The sequence below is a fragment of the Chiloscyllium punctatum genome, chromosome 31 (assembly GCF_047496795.1).
Source record: "Chiloscyllium punctatum isolate Juve2018m chromosome 31, sChiPun1.3, whole genome shotgun sequence".
Taxonomy (NCBI): domain Eukaryota; kingdom Metazoa; phylum Chordata; class Chondrichthyes; order Orectolobiformes; family Hemiscylliidae; genus Chiloscyllium; species Chiloscyllium punctatum.
In genome coordinates, this window is record NC_092769.1 from 34,050,511 (window position 1) to 34,073,055 (window position 22,545).

Here is a 22,545-nt window from a genome sequence, read left to right on the forward strand (position 1 = left end):
CTGGTGGGATTCTATTCTATGATTGTGGATAAAGGCTATTCTATGATTGAGGATAAAGCAGGGTGTCCTTGGAGAGGTGGTAATAACTGGAAAGCTGAATCCAAAAATCACCACCTTCACCAAAGGAGATTTTGGGAAAATGACAGATAGTCAGGTGGATTAGCATTCCAATCTTAGATAGTGAGGAAGCGTGTAGGAGATAATGATTTTGCAATTTTAAACTGAGGGGAGACAGTGATTTATGGTTTTAGATTGCGTCGTACATTCGCAGTGTCCAGAGTACGCTGTTGTGAATATCCATCCTGTACTTTATTACAAAGCCAAGGTCACTGACAATGAAAACCAAAACACCCACGAAACATCGCCTCCCCTCGTCATCTGATAAAAGAATTCTGATAAGTCTGGTTGACCATAGAACAAAGATGGAAAGTTGGAAGATTAAATCCAATCCCAAGATCCAGTGCTTAAACAAAAGGAGACTACAATAGGATGAGGCAGGAGTTGGCTAATGTAGACTGGAAACAAAGACTTTATGGTGGGAAAGTTGACGGACAGTGCGGGAATATCAAAGCAATTTTTTGAAGTGCTCAGCAAAATTATATATCAGGGAAAAGGAAGGACTGTAGGAAAAGGAATAATCTGCCATGGGTGGCTCAGGAAATAAGGGAGTCTATCAAACTGAAATAGAATGCATACAGATTGGCAAAGACCAAGGAGATTAGAAAAACTTTAAAGATCAACAGAAAGCTAGATGGGATTGGGGGAGAAAAGTGATTAAGAGCTATCCCCAGGGCTGGAATAACAGTTTATACTGCGAGAGGGAAACATATTGTTTGGGGAATATATGGCCTCTGTAATTGTTGAAGCACTTACATGTTACCATAGAGATAATCCTGATCAAGTTAAAAATCACAGCAGACTCCAAAAGCTTGTACTTCCAAATAATCCTGTTGGACTATAACCTGGTGATGTGTGGTTTTTAACTTTGTCCACCCCACCCCAACCCCAGCTCCTGCACATCAGAATCCTGATAGATACCCCACTGAAACTGAAGTGCCTGTCAGATACTTGAGGGAGCCACGGGGGCATGGGGGAGGTGTGTGTGATTTAACCACAATGTGCTGAACTGAACTAGACTTTCTAACTGCCGTTGCCAATGAGATAATACTGAGAGACAGTCTCTATTCAAAGTCTCAAACCACAAAGGTATAAGAGTGGGAGCGGGGGGGGGGGGTGGGAAGAGTTAACTGATGCTGCCTGAAGGCGTTTTGTATGTACACTATCCCTGTAACTGCAATGTCTCATCAATAAAGACTCAAAGAAGACCTCTCAGAGTTCTGGACCTAGTTATTCCTATCCAGCAGGGTTCAGGATTATGAGGACACAGCAGTCAGTCTTCACAGTGAAGGATACGAAGAACATGCCAGTAATTGATAAGGAGACTGAGGAAGGTGAGGACCCAGATAATAACCATTATCGTGAAAGAGTTACAGCTGGGAAAGTTAATGGAGCTAAAGGTAAACAAGTCTCATTGTCCTGATGGAATACATCCCAGGATACCAACAGAGTTAGGGGGTGAAATAGCAAATGCACTTGGAGTCATAGAGTCTGACAGCAGAGACAGGTCCTTTGGCCCAAACTGGCCCATGCCGACCAGAATGTCCATCCATGCTAACCCCATTTCACTGCACTTGGCCCATTTGCTTCTGACCCTTTCCTATCCATGTATTTGTCCAAATGTCTTTTACCTGTTGAGTGTTCCTGCCTCAACCACTTCCACTGGCAGCTCATTCCATATACATACCACCCTCTGTAAAACAGTTGCCCCTCAGCTTCCCTTTTATTCTTTCTCCTCCAACCTTAAACTGATCTAATCAATCCGTCCAATCCTTGAGTTCCTGGGAAAAAGACTGAGTGCATTCTCCTTATCCATGCTTCTCATGGTCTTATATACTTCTAGAAAAGAACCCCCTCAGTTTCCTCTGCTCTAAAAATAAAATCCTCACTTGTCCAACCTCTCCCTATAACTCAGACCCCTGAGACCTGGCAACTTCCTTGTAAATTGTTCTGCACTTTTTACAGTTTAATAACTGAAACCTACATTACATTCATCATATTTCCAGTGTTTCCCCACGGTGCTGGAACCGACGTGACAATGCCAATGGATTACAATCCATGATCGAGAATGAACTCCTTTACAACAATCCCGTTTTCATAGTGTTCCCCATGGTGCAGGTATCCTTGTGTCTTTCTGGTTGCATGGTCAATTAAAGACTTGTCCTTCTACAAAGCAAAGTTGTGGCTTAATTGTTCCTGGGAAATGTGCCAGGATTTTCCAGACTTTCACAGACAAATGAAATCTCTCTCCACACTCACCATGCTGACATGGACTTGGCTGTGTCTCAGTACTTTTGCAGTCACACCGAGATTTGAAATATTCGCCCACGGACTGAATGCACACCTTTCCTTCCAGATGAAAAGGCCAATGATATTCAGATCAGCACGGATCAAGTAACTATCAGATCTGAACATGAAGTTCAATTTGTATTTCTCATCCGCAAATCCACCCTTTCAGTACAATACAACAGAGCACACAAGTTACCACTGTTAATACAGGATGGAAATTCAAAAGCCAATTGTAGTATTAAACTGTAGTTTCCTTGTTCCCCCAAAGCTTTAAACCTCAGTCTCACTATTTCTCTCTTCTGTGAACTGAAATCCAAACCAATCCCCCCACTCCTTTCCTCCACACCCAGTTCTCACACACTCTCTCTTCGAATTCAGTTTCCGAGCTCCTGATGAGAACCATCCTGCATACACTGCTTCCTGCACACTCTGGCCACGACCCATCTGACTAAAATGAGCCAAATTAGAATTCTAATTGCAGGCCCATCCTTGTCCCTTTCCATAACAACCCTGAATCTTCACAACAGAGTTCTGATAACTTTCTGCAAAACGCTGCACCACTGATAGTCTGATCACATGTCAGGGTAGCAAGAGAAGGGCCATTCCCCAGGGTCCTGCTCCCAGAGGGATGAAGCTGCTAATGATAGATTAATCCCTCACACCCACAGCCTCCTTCCCAGGCACTGACCGATGCTGCACATAGTCCCACAATTGGCCTCCACTGCATTTGTCTCCCCTCCTACAGCACGTGCTCCCGATCATACACGAGTCCAGGTGATTGACAGCAGTTGCTGCCCAATATATGAGAATCCCTACAGTATGGAAACAGGCCCTTTGGCCAAACAAGTCCTTACTGACCCTCCAAACAGTAACTTACACAGACCCATTCCCCCTAACTAATGTAACTAATACTATGGGCAATTTAGCATGGACAATTCACCTGCCCTGCACATCTTTGTGATTGTGGGAGGAAACCGGAACACCCGGAGGAAACCCGCTCAGACACGGGGAGAATGAGCAAATTCCACACAGACAGTCGCTGTGGCCGGAATTGAACCCGGGTACCTGGTGCTGTGAGGCATCAATGCTAATCACTGAACCGTCTCTATCGACGGGAGGGGGCGGGGAGGGAGGACTGGGATAACGGGATTGTAAACCATGAATGAATGTGGTGAACACTGGGGGATGGACAGGTCAGTGAGAGACAGGATCAATGCAGCAGCAGGAGGGGATCCTGGACAAACTGAGCAATGGGAGAGTCTGACAGGAGAGAAACTACAGGAAGGTTCTGTTTGGAGGCTCCGGCAGGGACAGCTGGGAGACTGTATGGCCTGGTGGCTTGGGCAGGTTTACTAATCAGCCTCTTCAAAGATGCTGTTACTCAACTCTGAGCCTGATCCTCCTAGTCCAGAGGTAAGGACACTTACATTATTTCCTGGTGGGCAAGGGATACAGGGACTGCCTTTCAAAAGGAACTCACCTGTGTTGGTGACATGAACAAGACTCAATACAGACTCACTGACAAAATGCTGGCGTACTTGAACTCCATCCAGAATATTAACACCGATAATTCGGCAACGCAGACCCCAATGTACAGAGTTAAATCCTGGATACTAATAACAGCTTTGTGCATGGGAAACGATATCTCATGAATTTGACTCAGATTTTTTGAAGAAGTAACAAAGAGGATTGCTGAGGTCAGAGCATGGACATGATCTACATGGACTTCAGTAACATGTTTGACAAGGTTCCTCATGGGAGACTGGTCAGCAAGGTTAGATCGCATGGAGTACAGAACTGGCTCGAAGGTAGAAGGCAGAGGGTGCTTTTCAGGCTGGAGGCCTGTGACCAGTGGAGTCTCACAAGGATCGGTGCTGGATCCACTACTTTTCGTCATTTATATCCATGATTTGGATGTGAACATAAGAGGTATTGTAAGTAAGTTTGCAGATGATACCAAAATGGGAGGTGTAGTAGACAGTGAAAAAGATTACCTCAGAGTACAAGAGGATCTGGATCAGATGGGTGAATGGGCTGAGGAGTTCAGTTTAGAAAAATGCGAGCTGCTGCATTTTGGAAAAGCAAACTTTAGCAGGACTTATACAGTTAATAGTAAGTTCCTGGGGAGTGCTGCTAAACAGAGACATTGGAATGCAGGTTCATAGTTCCTTAACAGTAGAGTAGCAAGTAGATAGGATAGTGAAGGCCACAGTTGGTCTGCTTGTCTTTACTGGTCAGAGCATTGAGTATAAAGGTTGGGAGGTCATATTGCGGCTGTACAGGACATTGCAAAAGTTGCCGAAACAATATTCCATAGAATTCTGTTCTCCTTCCTATCAGATGGATGTTCTTAAACTTTAAAGAGATCAGAAAAGAATTATAGCATGTTGCCAGGGTTGAATAGGCTGTTTTCCCTGGAGCGTCAGAGGCTGAGTGGTGACCTGAAAGAGATTTTTAAAATCAGGCTGGGCATTGATACGGTAAATAAACAAGATATTTGCCCTGCAGTGGGGGAGTACAGAACTAGGGGACTGGGAGGGAGGGTAGGCAGATCGAGAGGGGTGGGACCGAAATGGATGCGGAAAGAGGGGGGGATAGAGAGGGGTGGCACAGAGACGGGTCGGGACAGAAAGTGGGATTAGAGAGGAGGGGAACGCGGGAGGAGGAGGGGAACGTGGGGGGGGGGTGGGGGAGGTTGCGACTGACAGAAAGGGTGAAGGGAACAGACTGGCGGGGAACAGGCCGATTGGGAGGGGGGGGGTGAAGAGACAGGCCGGTGGGGAAAGGCCGACAGAGGGAGGGGGACAGGCCAACAGGGGCTGGATGAGCTTTGGGTAATGGTAGGTTACAGAGTTAGGGTGGAATGCTGTTCCGATGGTTGGTATGGTCTCATGGGCCGAAAGGCTTGCTTCCACACTGTAGGGATTCTGTCACTGAGTATAGGGATTAGGAGGGCACGTTGTGGCTGAGTAGGGCATTGGGGAGGCCAGTTTTAGAATACTGCATTCAATTGTGGTCTCCCTGATTTCAGAAAGATGTTACCAGAATAGGACTCAACCTCTTAATGACAAGTTCCTGGGAGGTGTTGACAGACAAACAGACCGTGCAGTGTGGGTTGATAGTTCCTTGAAAGTGTGGTTGAAGGTAGACAGGTCGGTGAAGGTGGTGTGCGGTATGCTAGCTGTTATTTAACAGTGCATTGAGTATAGGAGTTGGGACATCATGTTTCGGTTGTACAGCGTATTAGCTCGGCCACTTTTGGAATCCCCAGACTGCTTTCAATTCCAGTCTCCCTGTTCCAGGAAAGATGTTGGGAAACTTGGAAGAGTTCAGAAAAGTTTTTCCAAGGTGTTGCCAGTATTGGAACATTTGAACCATAGGGAGAGGCTGAATAGGCTGAGGCTATTTCCCTGCAGCACTGGACACTTTCGGTGGCTTTATCGAACTTTATAAAATTATGAGGAGCAATGATAGGGTGACTAGTCATGGTTTCTTTTTTTCTCAGGGTAGGGGAGACAAAACAAATGTGAATCTTTTTTCCAAGGAGGAAATGACAAATTCTAGAAGAGAGATGGCAAGTTTAAAGGATATGAAAACCGAACCAACTGAAGATGCTGTAAACCAGGAAGAGAAACAGAAGTTTCTGGAAAAGCTCAGCAGGTCTAGCAGCATCTGTGAAAAGAAATTAGAGTTAACGTATCTGAGGAAGGGTGACCAGACCCGAAACTTGAACTGAACTTTCTTCACAGATGCTGCATGACCTGCTGAGCATTTCCAACAACATCTGTGCAAGTTTAAAGGGAGTTGTTTGGAGTATATACCTGAGAGGAACTTTATAAAGTGCGAGTGAGACCACATCTGGAGTAATGACAGAAGTTTTGGTCCCTTTATTTAAGGAAATACATCATTCCATCAGAGGCATTTCACAGAAGATTGACTGGGATGAATCCTGGTTTGCAGGGATTATCTTTAAAGAAAAGGCTGAAGAAGTTGGGACTTTACTCACTGGATTTGGGAAGAACGAGAGGGGATCTCATTGTAACATGTAGGATTCTTAAGGAGTTTGACAGGGTAAACAATGGGAGGATGTTTCCCAACATGAGGGAGTCTGGAACCAGATTCTGGGTCAGTCACAGAATCACGGGTTCTGTTTTGGATACATCAAGTTTGAGGCAACACCGACACGGGTCAGGGGTTTCAGTAGCAATGGAGCTGGGTGAGGTGGAGACAAGCAACATTTTAAGAGATTGTAATTGCTGGTGTTTGTGATTGTGTAGATGTCTGATCAGAAGGTCACCTTGGGGTCAGATATGACAGCAATAGTGTCAAGAGTGTGGTTCTGTCTCAGACAGTTCCCAGGGAGAGGGAGGGGCTCAGCAGTCAGGGAAAGTAATTTGTAACAGCAACTGAAGGCAATGGGTTTAACCATTGCAACGTTCTGTTGCAGGAAATTGCAGCCAATCCCGTAGTGGGAGTGTGATGAGCAGTTTGATAACTGAGTAATGGAGAGGGATGATGGGGAGGGAGAGCTGGGCATTGACAGTGTACATGTGAAACCTAACACGGTGCTTTTGGACAATGTCACCTCCTGGCAGTATGTAGGTGAGATAAAGGAGCGGCCAAGGAGAGATCCTTAAGGGACACCAAATACAAGGAATTCAGAAAGGAAAGGGAGAGTCGGGATGGAGTAGGTTTTTCAAACAATGTTGGGTTCAAATATTAGTTTGTAGCAGAATGGGAGAGACGGACATAACCAGAAAAGACAGACAGACAGAACAAGGAACAATATCTGTGAATTGGGGAGGGGGGGTGATGAGGAGGAGGAGCAGCCCAACTCCAAAAGCACTATTCCTACATCAGTGACATCACCCAACTCCACCCTAGTCTCAGCTCATTTACTGAAACACTCGTCCATCCCTGTGTTATCTCCAGACTTCATTATCCAAACACACTCCTGGCCAGCCTCCCACATTCAACTTACATGTAATCTCGAGAGTTATCTAAAACCCTACTGCCCAAGTGCTCACTTGTACCAAAACTTGTTGATCTATCAAAAGGCTCCTATTAACAAGCAACAATTTAAAATTCTCACCCTTGATGTAATTCCTGGCTGTGAACATCCCTGTCTCCCTGCACCACACAACCTGTGAAACCCTGACAACTCATTTTCTTTCAGACTCCCAACGATGTGTTTATTCATTGCTTCACTGGTCTGGCTGTTTCTACTGTTGCCAAGGCAACACGGTCTGGAATTCCCACCCTAACTGCCTCAGACCTGCTTCCCTCCTTCAAAGGTATTCCTGAAAACCTGCTTATTTGGCAATTCTTTTGATCACCTGACCTAATATCCCCATCTTTGGCCTTATGTCAGAAGTTCTCAATAGTATTTCTGTGGAATTATAAATATGATTAAAAAAAACAAACTGTTGTTGATTTGCACACACATTGTCAACTCTTCACTGTCGCTGAGTGAATAATCTATAACAGCTCTTACCCAAACACATTGTGGGAACACCTTCACCACACGAACTGCAGCTGTACAAGGAAGTCAAACATCACCTTCTCTATAGGCAATGGGGCTTTGGCATTGATCACTGGTATCTGTGGAGGGAGAAACACACAGTTGATATTTCAGGGAGTGCAAAATGCATTATAGGGAGGGAAAATGGTGCAGAATTTGGGATTTTCAAATTTGTGTTTTACAATGTGCACTAAGTTCTGTAAAACCTCTCATCCCATACCATGAAAATTTCCTTCTCTTCCTGGTCAATATGTCTTTCCTTTCCCCTGCCCTTCACCTTCACACATTTCCAATGCCTTGGTCACAACAACACTGTGCTGCCAGTGAAGTTTATGACATGGTTGAGTATTGCCCCGCCCCTCATTCACTCCGATTGGTTGAAGGACCAACTAGCACCTCGAGCCCCGTTCCCCAACTCTTATTGGTCCTGCGCTGACATCAATCATCCGAGGTCCATTGTGGGCTGGAGCATGCTCAGTGCTTCCTGCTTTTGTTGTTCATCAGGTCTCAGAGAGAGAGAGGGCTCATCCCTGTTTCGCCTGATGTCAGACAATAACAACGACTACCTGCATTGTATGGAGCCTTTCACATTGACAAATCTCCTAAAATGCTTCACGAATGATGGAAACGTTGATTAAAGAGAACGATTTTTAGATACATATTTAAGGCGGACAGAGGGGTTTAGGGAAGATATTCCAAAGTTTGTGTCCTCGGCAGCTCCAATCGTGGAGTGATATAGGTGGGCAACAGCTTACAATGGAGACAGTTAGTGGCTAACCATAAGTTCACAACCTCATGTCATAGCCCCCTACCCCACACACCAGGCCTCGTTCTCACAGCCTGCCATTACACACTACCTATGGTTCGCCATTAACAGTCTCCATTAACAGCTAAAGACCCTCCCCCAGCCAGATCGTTATCCACTCCTTTATCCAACTACTCTTCTCACTCTATCCCCATCTATCCTTTACTCCTTTTATCCTCCCCCCACACTACCTTCTGCACATAAACTGACCTTTTTTTCTCAGTAATATCTGTTCTGTGGAAGGGACACTGAGTCTGAAACTTTAACTCTGATATCTCTTCACAGATACTGCCAGACCTGCTGAGCTTTTCCAGAACCTCCTGGTTGTTGTTTCTGATTTACATCTTCCGCAGCTCTTTTGGTTTTAATTTACCGGGAGTCTGTAATTCAGGTCCCACAGCCTCTGCCCCAGTCTCTGCTGTCTCTCCCATCCCCACCCAGTGACACTGCACCTGCACAGCTCATGGACATGTGTTGTCTTGCTGGCCACACCCCTCATTCAATCCCATTGGCTGCAGGACCACACAGATTCTCCTCGCATTGGTCTGGAGCTGCCGTCAATCAGCCGGGCCCCATTGTGATGAGAGTGGAGGGCTAATCCCTCTCTCTGCCCTGGGATGAGCTTCATCATTCAGAGTGAATGGGACAGTATCAAAGAGCACAGGGCCTGGGGGCTATTCAGCCCATTGGGGCTGTACTCTCTCCCTCTGGAGATGCTGCAAATCTGTCCCAAGTCCCCTCCCATGTGCCCATAGCCCCCCAAATCTTTCCTTAAAAAGTAAAATTCTAAGTCTGCTTCAGAATACCTGCTGAATCTGTGTCGTTCAGACTGTTCCAGATGCTCAGAACTTACTGAATAAAATAGTGTTCACATTTTCACCTTGTATTATTTGCCAATTACTTGAAAGTAGTTACTAAAAATTGTGACAGTGTGAACAATTGCTCTCTCTGCAAATTCAAGACCTTGGAACCAAATCTGCACCAGATCGAAATCACTGCTTCACCTTCTCAGCTCCAAGGATAATTATCTGTGCTTCAGCTAGCTCTCTGCAAAAGAGAGGAATGAATCTTAATTTATTAAGATCAAAGAAACAGACCTTCAGTCCAATTCGTCCGTGCCAACAAGGAATACTAAACTAATGGATCCCCATTTACCAGCTATTGGCCTGTATCCATCAAAACCCTTCCTATTCATGTACCCAATTGGAAGCCTTTTAAATGTTGTGATTTTATCAGCCTCCACTACTTCATCTGGTAGCCCCTCCCATACACACACCACACTCAGCTTGAAAACGTTGCCATTTATATCCCTTTTAAATTGTTTTCCCTCTCAACTTAAACCCAGGTGCTCTAGTTTTGGACCCACCTAACCTGAGGAAATCGGACCCCGGCTGCTCACCTTATTCACACCCCTCGTGATTTTATAAATCTCCATGAAGTCACCTCTCCGTCTTTGACTGTCCAGAGAAAATAGCCCCAGCCTATTCAGCCTCTCCCTGTAGCCCAAATCCTCCAATCCTGGCAACGTTTTTGTAAATCTTGTCCAAACCTTTTCAAGTTTCATAACATCCTTACCAGAACAGAGTAATTCAAACTGAAAACAGAATTCCAGAAGTGGCTTAATCAATGTCCTGTCCAGCCACAATATGACATCCCAGCTTCTGTATTCAATGCATTGACCAATAACAGAGAGCTTTAATGGAGTCCCATTTGCCAGCGGTTCACCCTTATCCCTCTAAATCCTTCCTCTTCATGTACCCAATCAGATGCCTTTTAAATGCTGCAATTGTACTAGCCTCCACCCCTTCCTCTGGCAGTTCATTCCATACTTGCAATGCCCTCAACATGAACAAGATGCCCCTTAGATCCCTTTTAAACCTTTTCCCTCTCACCTTAAGCCTGTGCCCTCTAGTTCTGGACCCACCGAACTTGGGAAAAAGTCCCTGACTGCTCACTTTATCCACGCCCTTCATGATTTTATAAGATCACTTCTCAGCCTCCAACTCTCCAGGGAAAATAGTCCCAAGCTATTCAGCCTTGCCCAATAAGCTCAAACCGTCCAACCCTGGCAAAATCCTTGCAAATGTTTTCTGAACCCTTTCAACTTTCTCAACGTTATTCCAAGAACAAGGAGATTTGAACTGAAAACAGAATTCCAGAAGAGCTGTAATCAGTGCCCTGTCCAGCCACAATATGACATCACAACAGCTGCGTTCAATGCAATGACCAATAACGGGGAGCGTACCAAATGCTGCATTCAGTACCCCGCCTCCCTGTGACTCTACTTTCAAGGAACTAGGAACCTGCACTCCAAGGTCTCTTTGTTCAGCAATGTTCCCCAGGACTTTACCATTAAGTGTATAAGTCCTGCCCTGATTTGCCTTTCCAAAATACAACAGCTCACATTTATCTAAATTGAACTCCGTCTGCCATTCCTTGCTCCAATGGCTCATCTGATCAAGATCCTGTTGTATTCTGAACTAACTTTCTTCATTGTACACTACACCTCCAATTTTGGTGTCTTCTGTAAACCTCATATATTCACATCCAAGTCATTTATTTAAGGGACCAATATCCATCCTTGCAGCACATTGCTGCTCACAGGCCTCCAGTCCACAAAGCAACTCTCCATCATCATCCTCTGTCTCCTACCTTCAAGGCAGTTTTGTAATGGCTTGTTCTCCCTTCATTCCATGTTATCTAACCCTGCGAACCAGTCTGCTTTGTGGAACCTTGTTGAATGTCCATATAAACAACATTCAACGCCTGGCTTAATCAATTTTCTTTGTCACTTCAAAACACTCACTCAAGTTAGTGAGACACAATTGTGCATGTACAAAGTCACATTGACTCTCCCTGATCATTCCTTACCTTTCCAAATAGATGGATATCCTGTCCCTCGGAATCCCTTCCAACAACTTGCCTGCCACTGACTTCAGGCTCACTGTTCTCTTGTTCTATGGCCCCTCCTTACCACCTTTTAAAAATAATGGCACCTCACCTGTCGCTATCAATGATACAAATACCTCAGGAGAGGCCCAACAATCAGTTCCCTAGATTTCCAGAAAGTTCCAGGATACACCTGATCAGGTTCCAGGGCTTTATCCACCTTGATGCGATTTAAGACATCCAGTCCCACCTCCTCTGTAACATGGACACTTTTCAAGTTATCACTGTTTATTTCTCCAAACTCTCGAGCTTCCTTATACTTCACCAGTAAAAATGACGTGAAATATTTGCATATCTTTCACACCCCCTGTGGTTCCATAGACAGCCTTGTTGACCTTTAAGGAGTCCTATTCTCTGGTCCAGTTAGTCTTTTGTCTGTGATATATTTGTTTAATCTCTTTGGATCCTATTCCAGGACATCCCAGAAAGGCCTACTTCAAGGACCATAATTTTCCTCTGACTTGATCAACAATGCCCTCCAACACATACCCTCCACTTCCTGCACCTCCGCTTTTACCCCACCCCTCCAGCCACAATAAAGAATATAACCCTGCGGTCTTCACCTTCTACCCCACTAATCTCCAGATACAGCGCATTCACCTTTGTTATTTCTGCTACCTAAAGTCAGACCACACCACTAGAGGCAGATTTCCCTCCCCACCTCTATCTGTGTTCCGCAGAGACCATTCCTGCTGCGCCTTCCTTGTTCGGTCCACACCCTCCCACCAACCCACGCTCCACACCCTTGACCCTCCCTTACCGCCATGGGAGATGTAAAACATGCGGCCATACCTCCCTCTGACATCTGTCCAAAACCCCAAAAGGATCTTTTCACATCAAGCAGAGATATGCCTGCACATCCCAAAACCTCATATACTGCATCGAGACACTATGGGAAATTTAACATGGTTCATCCAACTAAACTACACATCTTTAGACTGTGGGAGCAAACTGGAACACCCGAAGGAAACCCTTACAGACACTGGGGAGAATGTGCCTACTCCAACACAGACAGTCGCCCGAGGCTGGAATCAAACCCAGGTCCCTGGTGCTGAGGAAGCAGCGCTAACCACTGAGCCACAATACTGTGCGATCTTTGGTGCTGATGTGCTGCCCCACTGATACCTCAGTCACTCACCCTGCCTCATGTCCTGATGACGGAGTGAAATTATCGCTAGACACTTAATCCAGAGACCCAGATAACATTCTGGGGACCCGGGTTTGAATCCCATCACGGCAGATTTTGGAACGTGAATTCAATAAATATCTGGGAAAAAAAACCTAGTGACGACAAGGAATCCATTGTCAATTGTTGGAAAAACCAATGTGGTTCACTCACGACCTTTAGGGAAGGAAAAATGCCATCCTTACCTGGTCTGGTCTGCATGGAACTCCAGACCTATAGCAACGGGGTTGACTCTTATCCGCCCTCTGGGTAAACGCAGCAATAAATGCTGGCCGAGCCAGTGACTGCCTCATCCTGTGAATGAATAAAGAAAACAGGTCAGGTTTTGTTCCTTCTCTAGTAGGTACATCCTACAAACTGAATCTGAAATGTTCTCGTACACACTGAACAAATACCTTTCCATCCAAGCCCTAAACACTACAGCACTCCGAGGCCATGTTGGTAAAGTTAAAACCACTTATCATTGTATCCATGTTGTTCTTATAGATAACTGAGATCTCTCGGTAAAATTGTGTCTCAATTCCCCGCTGACTATTGGGAGAGAATCTATAATACAATCCCAGTAAGATGGTCATCCCTTTCTTATTTCTCAGTACCAACCAAATAACATGCCTGGAGGTACTCCCAGGAATATCCTCCCGAAGCCCAGCCATAATGTTATCCCTAATCAAAAACACCTCTCTCCCTGCTCTGTTGGCCACTTTCTATCCTCGCTATAGCATCTATACCCTGGAACATTAAGCTGTTAGTCCTGTCCATCTCGGAGTGATGCTTCTGTAATTGTGGTAATATCCCAGTGCCATGTTCAAAACCATACCCTGAGCCCACCTGCCTGACCTGTCAGGTTTCTTGCACTGAAATAAATGCAGTGCAACCGGTCCGTCGCACCTCATTCTGTGACTTGCTCTTGCCTGCCTTGACAGTCTGACTGGTGAACAGTACCAGCCTCAGACTCACCTCTTTTCTCACTCTCTCTTTAGGATTACCCCGACTCCCTCACTGGTTTAATGCCTGCCGAGTGGCACGAGCAAATCTCCCTGCTCGTCAGGACCCCATGCTTTCCCCTTCCTATGCCATTGGTACCAATATACAATGTCCTCCCACTGGTTATTTTCCCTTTTGAGAATATTCTGCTCCCTCTGTGAGACATCCTTGACACTGGCACCAGGGCAGCACCACCCCATTCTGATGTCTCACTGTCAGCAGAAACGGCAGACTGTGTCCCTGACTAGAGAGTCCCCTATCACCATCGATCCTGTGGAACTGGATATACCTCACATTATGTTCGAAGCCAGTCTCAGTACCAGTAACTTGACTGTCAGTGCGACTTTCCCGTGAAAGTCTATTACCACCTTCATTTTCCAAAACAGTATACTTGTCTGAGATGGGGATAGCCACAGGAGACTCCTGCAGTACCGACCTACCCCTCCTAGCTTTCCTGGAGGTAACCCATCTACCTGACTGTATCTGCAGTATCCTGCATTCCTGAGACTGCCACCTATCACACCCCTCAGCTCCTGTCAATTCCTCACTGCCTTTAATCACTCCTCCACCAATCCATGCGATCCAATAGGATTTGCAATCACACTTCCTGCAGGCATACTCATCAGGGTCATCGAAACTCTCCCTAATCTCCCACATCCGACAGGAACAGCACGCCACTCTACAACAGGCTATCTCTCCACCTTAACAATCTACAGACCAAGACAAAGGTACAGTCTTACTGCTCGAAAAATACTGCCCGAGAATAACTTAATGCTTAAGTTTTATATCTTAAACATTTAATCAAGAGACCATAAGACATTAAAAAGAAATCCTCACCTGACTCACTATTGTAGATTTAATAAAATAAAACCGACTAAGATTGATCTTTGAAGAGACTGAAACTCACTGAGCTGATCCCCGGCTCTGAGTACTTCCAAGGGTGAGGTCTCTCTGAGGACAGCTGTGAAATATCTCTGTTTTTCTTCTCTGCCCACTCCATTTCCAGAGAGGTTTTTAACTTCACAGCAAGTCAGCTCAGAGAGGTCACTGCTTGGTTTTATTCACTGGGGGTATGCCTTTGATGCCCAGACCAGTATTCATTGGCCACCTTTACTTGTCTTGGAGAAAGTGGTGGTTAACCGCCTCCCTGAAATGCTGCAGTCCATGTACACCACAGTGATGTTTGGACAACAGTCCCCCTCTGGCCCCACAACCCTCCCTGTCTCTGTAATCGCCCTTCGGCTTCAGAAATTACTTGTCCGTGGCATAAGATTTTTATTTGGATTCATTTTTGTTTCATAAACACCCCCCCCCCCACCACCAAAACTGAAATATTTCACTCCCAAACAAATTTCTGTTGATTGACCTTTTGGAGAGGCTGACACATGGACGTTGCAATATTTTATCTCACATTGTACACGTAGAATGATGGAACTTTCTTTTAAACATTGCTAAAAAGGGAGGCAATGGCTTAATGGTATTCCTGCCAGATAAGTGACATGTGCAATGTTCCGAGGATTACGGATAGAATCCCAACATGGCTGATGGCAGCATCGGAATTCAATACAATCTAGAATGGAAAGGAGAATGATGACCATGAAACTATTGTTGATTGTAAGAAAACCCATCTGGTTCACTAATGTCCTGTAGGGAAGGAAAAGGTCATCCTCACCTGGTCTGGCCTACATGTGACTCCAGACCCACAGCAATGTGGTTAACTCTCAACTGCCCTCAGGAAAAGTACTTTAAAAACTGTTAACAAGTACTCCGCAGGTAACACTTAAAAACTGGCTGTTCACATTGGGACCATGTGAATTTCTGAACGGCCTGAACTAAAACTGAGTTTCAGCTTCACCTTCTCCCTATCTCACATCAGTCTGTTTACACCCAACTCCAGAACACTCTCATTGAGCCAAGCAGCCCTCACAGTGCAGCCCTGTCATTTTCATTGTCTGCTCACACCTACACTGCCCTCAGCCTCCTGGACTGTTCTAATGCATCTCAATGGGAGCTCAGGGACAGCACCTCATCTTTCAGCTCAGCCCTTTGTAACCCCAGAGTCAACATGGACCTCAGCAGTTTCTGAATGAACAGACAGTTGTCAGAAGCTGGAACATTCCACCTGAAAAGGTACTGGAATTTGAGTCCAAAAGGACTTTTAATGGGAAGTTTGCAGGTAATTGAAAATATGAAGTTTACAGGTTAACATCATGAAGTGGGTGATTGGGTCTAAATTTGAGAGTTCTTACAAAGAGAATTTGGATAAATCTGTGCTCCCTCTCAGGCTAATACCTCCTTCCTCAGCTGCAGGGCCCAGAACAGAGCACACACCCAAAGGATGATCCAACCATGAATTTGTACATCTTTCTGCTTAACAAAAATATTGGAGATATTTTTTCACAAACAGAACAGACAAACCTTTCTCCTTCCACAGTTAAATACCAATGATATTCAGATCCTGATGACTCCATTGACTGTAAAAACTTGATTTTGAGATCCCAGGCTCAATTATTCTGATTTAATATCCTATGAAATGAATTCACAAAACAAAACTCTCAGTCAGTGCAGGAAGAATATAAAGACATACTTTTTTCTTGGTATGTGCTTGATGTGTAAATGCCTCTCTTCAAGTTGCATGCCCCCCCCACCCCCCAAATCGTAGGAAGGGGACATGCACATACGCCTCACTGTACCTTACCCCCAATAAAAATGGCGGCCATATCCCAGGACCTTTCACTGCCTGAGGGCCGCAGCCATTTTCCCATCTGCTGCAAACGCTGGATTAAGAGTTGCTAATTCAGACTTACGAACCACGCAGTGTGTAATTAAAACTTCCCAGTCTAAAGTGACTCATTATCTCCCTGTCTCTGAGGCCAATCTCCCCTTCCCTGTTTGCGTCTCCCACATTCACCGACGGCCGAGTCACGTGGCACTGCACAGGCAGAGTTACTGGTGACGTGTCATCCCACTAGCCACGCCCCTCATTCACTCCCATTGTTTGGATGACCAGCTGGTTCCACTTGGTCCACCAGTCCCACCATTTTTTCCTATTGGTCCGAAGCTTCCACCAATCAGCTGGACCCCATTGTGAGGTCAGTGGTGGGATCCTCCCCCTGTCTGAATCAAACCTGGACTGTGTATGGATGGTGTGAATCAGGAACAACAAGCAGAAGGTGCTGGAAAAGCTCAGCAGGTCTGGCAGCATGTGGGAACAGAAATCTGTCCAGTGGCCCTTCCTCAGATCCGATGGGAGCTGGGAAAATTAGAATTCTGACAGTGTGGAAACAGACCATTCGGCCCAAAGGCTCCACAGCGTCTCTCCGAAGGGTATCCCATCCAGACCAATTCCCCTGACATATTACTGTATAGTTCTCCTGACTAATGAACCTAACCTACACATTCCTGAGCATTATGGGAAGTTTAGCTTGGCCAATTCAACCAACCTGCACATCTTTGTACTGAAGGAGATAGGGGTTAAAGAGTAAATAATAGGCAGGGACAGAACCAAAAGAGAGACCAGAACATTTGGAAAGACAAAGGAGTGGATTACGATCTGGCTGGGAGGGTGCATAGCTGTTAATGGAGGGGACAGGAACCTGTGTCTGGCAGCATCTCAGTGGAGGTGGCGGAAATGGCGACTGATGATCCACGTTCTGCTGCAAAAACAGATCCCGAGCTTCCAGCTGCCAACCACTTTAACATATGAGTCTGTTCCCAGGCCAACATCTCTGTCTTATGCTTACTGCAGTGTTCCAGTGAGGCCAGAACAGACCAAATGGCCCCGTATTTCAAGGACTGCAATTTCCCCTCCCATATGGTCAATACCATCCAATGTATCTCCTCCACTTCCCGCACCTCTGCCTTTGAAACCCACACCTCCAACTGCAACAAGGATAGAACACCCCCCGCCCCCACCCCCAGTCCTGACTTTCCACCCAGATACAACACATCATCCTCTGCCATCATTCCACCACCTACAATCAGACCCACCACCAGATTCTTAAGGGGTTTGACAGAATAAATAATAATGTGTCTGAGGGCAAACACTGAGAGGGGAGTCTGAAACCAGATTCTGAGTCAGTCACAGAATCAAGGGATCTGTTTCGGATTTGTCACGTTTAAGGCAACACAGACACGGTAAGGGGTTTCAGTAGCAATGGAGCTGGGGTGAAGAGGAGACAAGCAACGGTTTGGAATTCCTGGTGTTTGGGATTGTGTGGATGTCTAATCAGAAGGTCAGCTTGGGGTCAGATATAACTGCAATACTGTGAAGAGTGTAGTTCTGCTGCATAGTTCCCAGTGAGAGGGAGAGGCTCAGCACTAAGGGGAAGGAATTTGTCCGGCAACGGGTTTAACCATTACAATGTTTCATTGGAGGAAACTGCACCTAATCGAGTAGTGGGAATGTGGTAAGCAGTTTGAGAACTGAATAACAGTGGAGTAGTTGGGAGGGATGATGGGGAGGGAGAGCTGGGCATCGTCAGTGTACATGTGAAACCCAACACGGTGCTTTTGCACAAGGTCACCTCCTGGTAGTATGTACATGAGATACAGAAGGGACCAAGGACACCAAATGCAAGGAATTCAGAAAGGAAAGGGAGAGTGGAGATGTAGCAGGATTTAGGGAGAGGAGGACGGAACCAGAAAAGACAGAACAAGGAACAATATCTGTGAATCGGTGAGGGGGACTGATGAGGAGGAGGAGGAAAGAGAGTTGGAAAGTCTGTCGTTTAGTGAGATTAGGTTAAAGGGTCAAGGTGAGCTCTGATAAGGCTTGACAAGAGACTGGAGGAAGATATAAGTTTAGGACAAAAACCAGGAACACTACGTGACGCAGCTTGGCTTGGCGGGCTAGTGGGAGGGAGGGAAGCAGCAGATCGGATTATCTCAGTCTTAGTGACAGAGAAACTCCATGTGCTCCTCACTCATTGTTGGAGAGAAGGATGGAGGAGACAGGATGATGGACAGTGTTTCACAAAGAAACAAAACCAGGGTTAGTGATATTCAAAGTGAGTGTACAAACCTAATGTATTTAACCTTTATCCAAAATATTAAAACAAACGACTGAAGTCCTGGTTCGAATCCCATATTGGCAGGTGGTGGAATCTGAATTCAAGAAAAAAATAACGAATTAGGAATCTCCTGATCTCCATAGAACCATTTTCAATGGCGAAAAACATCCTGCCAATCTGACAGTGGCCCAGGCAGCGACTCACTGTATTAATCACTGCAAAGTCGCAACAAAGGAATGAAACTGGATGGACCACTCGGCATCTAACAAGGCACCATTTAATACAACCACAGAATCAGCCCTCTCGATGGTGCAACGTCCTCCAGACTAATATCTGGATTTTGGGGCCAAAATGTGCAGAGCTGTCTCACAGACCAATCAAGGAACAGCCTGACATAGTCATACTCATGAAATCAACCCTTACAGACAATGACCAGACACCACCATCACCATCCCAAGATATTGAGATTGTGGTGCTGGAAAAGCGCAACAGGTCAGGCAGCATCCGAGGAGAAGGAGAATCGACGTTTCGAGCCTAAGCCCTTCATCAGCCTGACCTGCTGAGCTTTTCCAGCACCAGACTCTTGACTCTGATCTCCAGCATCTGCAGTCTTCACTTTCTCCTGAAATCTCTGGATATGTCCGGGTCCCACCAGCAGGACAGATCAGGCAGAGGTGGTGTACAGAGAGGGAGGATTTGCCCTGGGAGTACTCAGCATTGACTCCGGAGACCAGGAAGTCTCATGGCTCCTGCTGATTACCACGTCCCGTCCTCCCTTGGCTGATGAATCACTTCTCCTTCATGTTGAACAACATTTGGAGGAAGCACTGAGGCAATAAAATGGTGTCAAACGCACTCTGGGTACAGGATTTCAATGTTCACAATTGAGACGAGCTCTGCAACAGAATTACTGACTGAGCTGGTCAGGTCCTAAAGGGTATAGCTGCTCAACTGAGTCTACAGCGGGTGGTGAGGGAACCAACAAGAGTGTAAAACATACTTGATCCCATTGTTATGAATTGACCAGCGGCAGATCCATCTGGCCATGACAGTATCAGTACGAGCGACCATCACACATTCCTTTTGGAGACAAAGTCTTGCCTTAAAGTTGAGAAAAACCTCCATTGTGTTGAGTGACACTATAATCGTTCTAATTGGGACAGACTTCGAAGAGGTGTAGGATCTCAAACTGGATCTCTCTGAGGCACTGTGGGACATCAACAGCAGCAGAACTGTACTCCAGCACAATCTGTAATCTCATGGGTTTGTAAATCCTGCTCTCACCCATCACAATGGACAGGAAAGGAGGGCATGCCATGAGCAGCACCAGACAGACCTAAAAATGAAGTGCCAACCTGGTGAAGCTACCAAACAGAACTACCTGCATATCAAACAGCATCAGCAGCAAGCAACAGAGCTAAGTGATCCTACATCCAATGGAACAGATCAGAGCTCTGCAGTTCTGCCACACCCAGTTGTGAACGGTGATGGACAATTAAACAAATCACTGAAGGAAGCATCACAGATATCCCCACCCTTACTGATGGAGGGGCCTCACACATCCACGCACCAGATAAGATGACAGCATTTGCTGCAATCTTCAGCCAGAAGTGCAAAGTGGGATGATCCATCTCAGCCTTCTCCAGTGGTTTCCAACATCACAGATGTGAGTTTTATACCAGTTCGGTTGAGTTTGAATAACATCAGGAAACGGTTCAGTAGTGCAAAGGCTATGGGTCCTGCTAACATTCTGGCAATAACACTGATAGATTGTGCTCCAGAACTTGCCACCCACCAAGTCACGTACCGCTCCTGCACTGGCATCTATCTACAATGTGGAACATTGCCCAGGGATGTTCAACACAAAAACACAGGGCAATCCAACCCAGCCAATTTCCATCTATCATTCCACACTCGATCAGCAGTAAAGTGATGGAAGATGTCATCAACAGGGCTACCAAGCAGCAGCTGCTCAGCAACAGCCAGCTGAGTGACACTCATTTTAGGCTCCACCAGGGCCACTCAGCTCCCGATTGTGTTACCGCCCTGATTCACAACCTGACAACAAGCTGAATCCCAGAGGCGAGGGGAGGGTGACAGCCCAGTCCCACTCCAAGATCACTAATTCTAGCTGATTCCACCCTTGTCTCAGCTCATATACTCTCATCCACCTTGTGTTATCTCCAGACTTCATTATCCAAACATACTCCTGGCCAGCTTCCCACATTCAACCTCCCTGTAATCTCAAGAAAAACTAAATCTCTGCTGCCCAAGTAATCCCTCGTACCAAAACTTGTTGATCCATCAAAAGGCTCCTATTCATAATCAACAACATAGAGCCACAGAGACGTACAGCATGGAAACAGACCCTTCAATCCAACCCATCCATGCTGACCAGATATCCCAACCCAATCTAGTCTCACCTGCCAGCATCCGGCCCACATCCCTCAATTTAAAATTCTCACTCTTGATTTAATTCCTGGTTGTGATCATCCCTAGCTCGCTGCATCACACACCCCTTGAGACCTCGACAACCCATTCTGTTCGAGACGCTCAATGACCTGTTAATTCATTACTTCACCTGTGTGGCTGCTTTTACAGTTGCCAAAGCAACAAGGTCTGAAATTCGCAGCTAAAACCTCTCAGGTCTGCTTTCCCCCTTTAAGACATTCCTCAAAACCTGCTTATTTGGCAATGCTTTTGGTCACCTGACCTAATATCATCCTTCTCTGGCCTTATGTCTAAAGTTCCCAATAATATTTTTATGAAATTATAAGCAGGATAATAAAACTACAAACTGTTCTTGATTTGAACATTATCTTCAAATGTCTGTTGCTGTAATGAATACTTTGTAATGTCTCTTACCCAACCACATTGTGGGAGCACCTTCACCACACAAACTGCAGCTGTACAAGAAAGTCAAACATCACCCTCTCCACAGGCAGCAGGGCTTTGGCAATGATCACTGGTATCTGTGGAAGGAGAAACACAGTTGATGTTTCAGGGAGTGCAAAATGGATTAAAGGGAATGAAAATGGTGTAGTATTTGATAATTCGAAATAGAAGGAAAATGCACTTGCTAATTAGAAAAAAGAATTCTTGACTGTCAAAGATTTTCCAGAAAAAAATTAATAAGCAGCACATGGTCAGGGGCTGGGTGGCAGTGAAAAATTAACTTACAAAAATGTCTGTAAAAGTAATGGTAAAATACTAAACAGACCAAAAATACACCCATTGTTCGATACTGAGCAAGCTAGACATTGACAAAGTGGTCATGAGGGAGCCCAGAGATGAAGCAGAACAGTGTAAGCTGCTATGATCCCACAGTCATAGAGATGTAGAGCACCGACATAGACCCTTCGGTCTAACTCATCCTTGCCAACCAGGGATCCAAACCTAATCTATTCCCATTTGCCAGCACATGGCCCATATCCCTGTAAATGCTTCCTAATCATATTATCTGTCTATTTAGATGCCTTTAACATATTTTAATTGTACTAGCCTCCCACCACTTCCTCTGGCAGCTCATTCCACCCACTGCATGAAAGAGTTGTCCTTTAGGCCCCTTTGAAATTTTATCCATTCACCCTAAAGCAATGCCCTCTACTTCTGGACACCACCACTCTAGGGAAAACACCTTGTTCATTTACTCTATTCATGCCCCTCATGATTGTATAAACCT

General features: G+C 45.6%; 1 long non-coding RNA gene across 1 annotated transcript in view; it reads right to left on the bottom strand.

The window, feature by feature from the left end:
• Nucleotides 1–21,824, bottom strand: part of LOC140456811 (uncharacterized) — a 39,855-nt gene extending 18,031 nt beyond the window's left edge. Inside the window, exons 1-5 of the long non-coding RNA XR_011953146.1 lie at nt 21,729–21,824; nt 18,875–18,957; nt 16,270–16,377; nt 13,053–13,161; nt 7,901–8,007 (exon numbers count right to left, since the gene is read on the bottom strand). This is a non-coding gene — a long non-coding RNA (uncharacterized lncRNA). The remainder of the gene's footprint in view (nt 1–7,900; nt 8,008–13,052; nt 13,162–16,269; nt 16,378–18,874; nt 18,958–21,728) is intronic.
• Between the last annotated feature and the right edge of the window lie 721 nt (nt 21,825–22,545).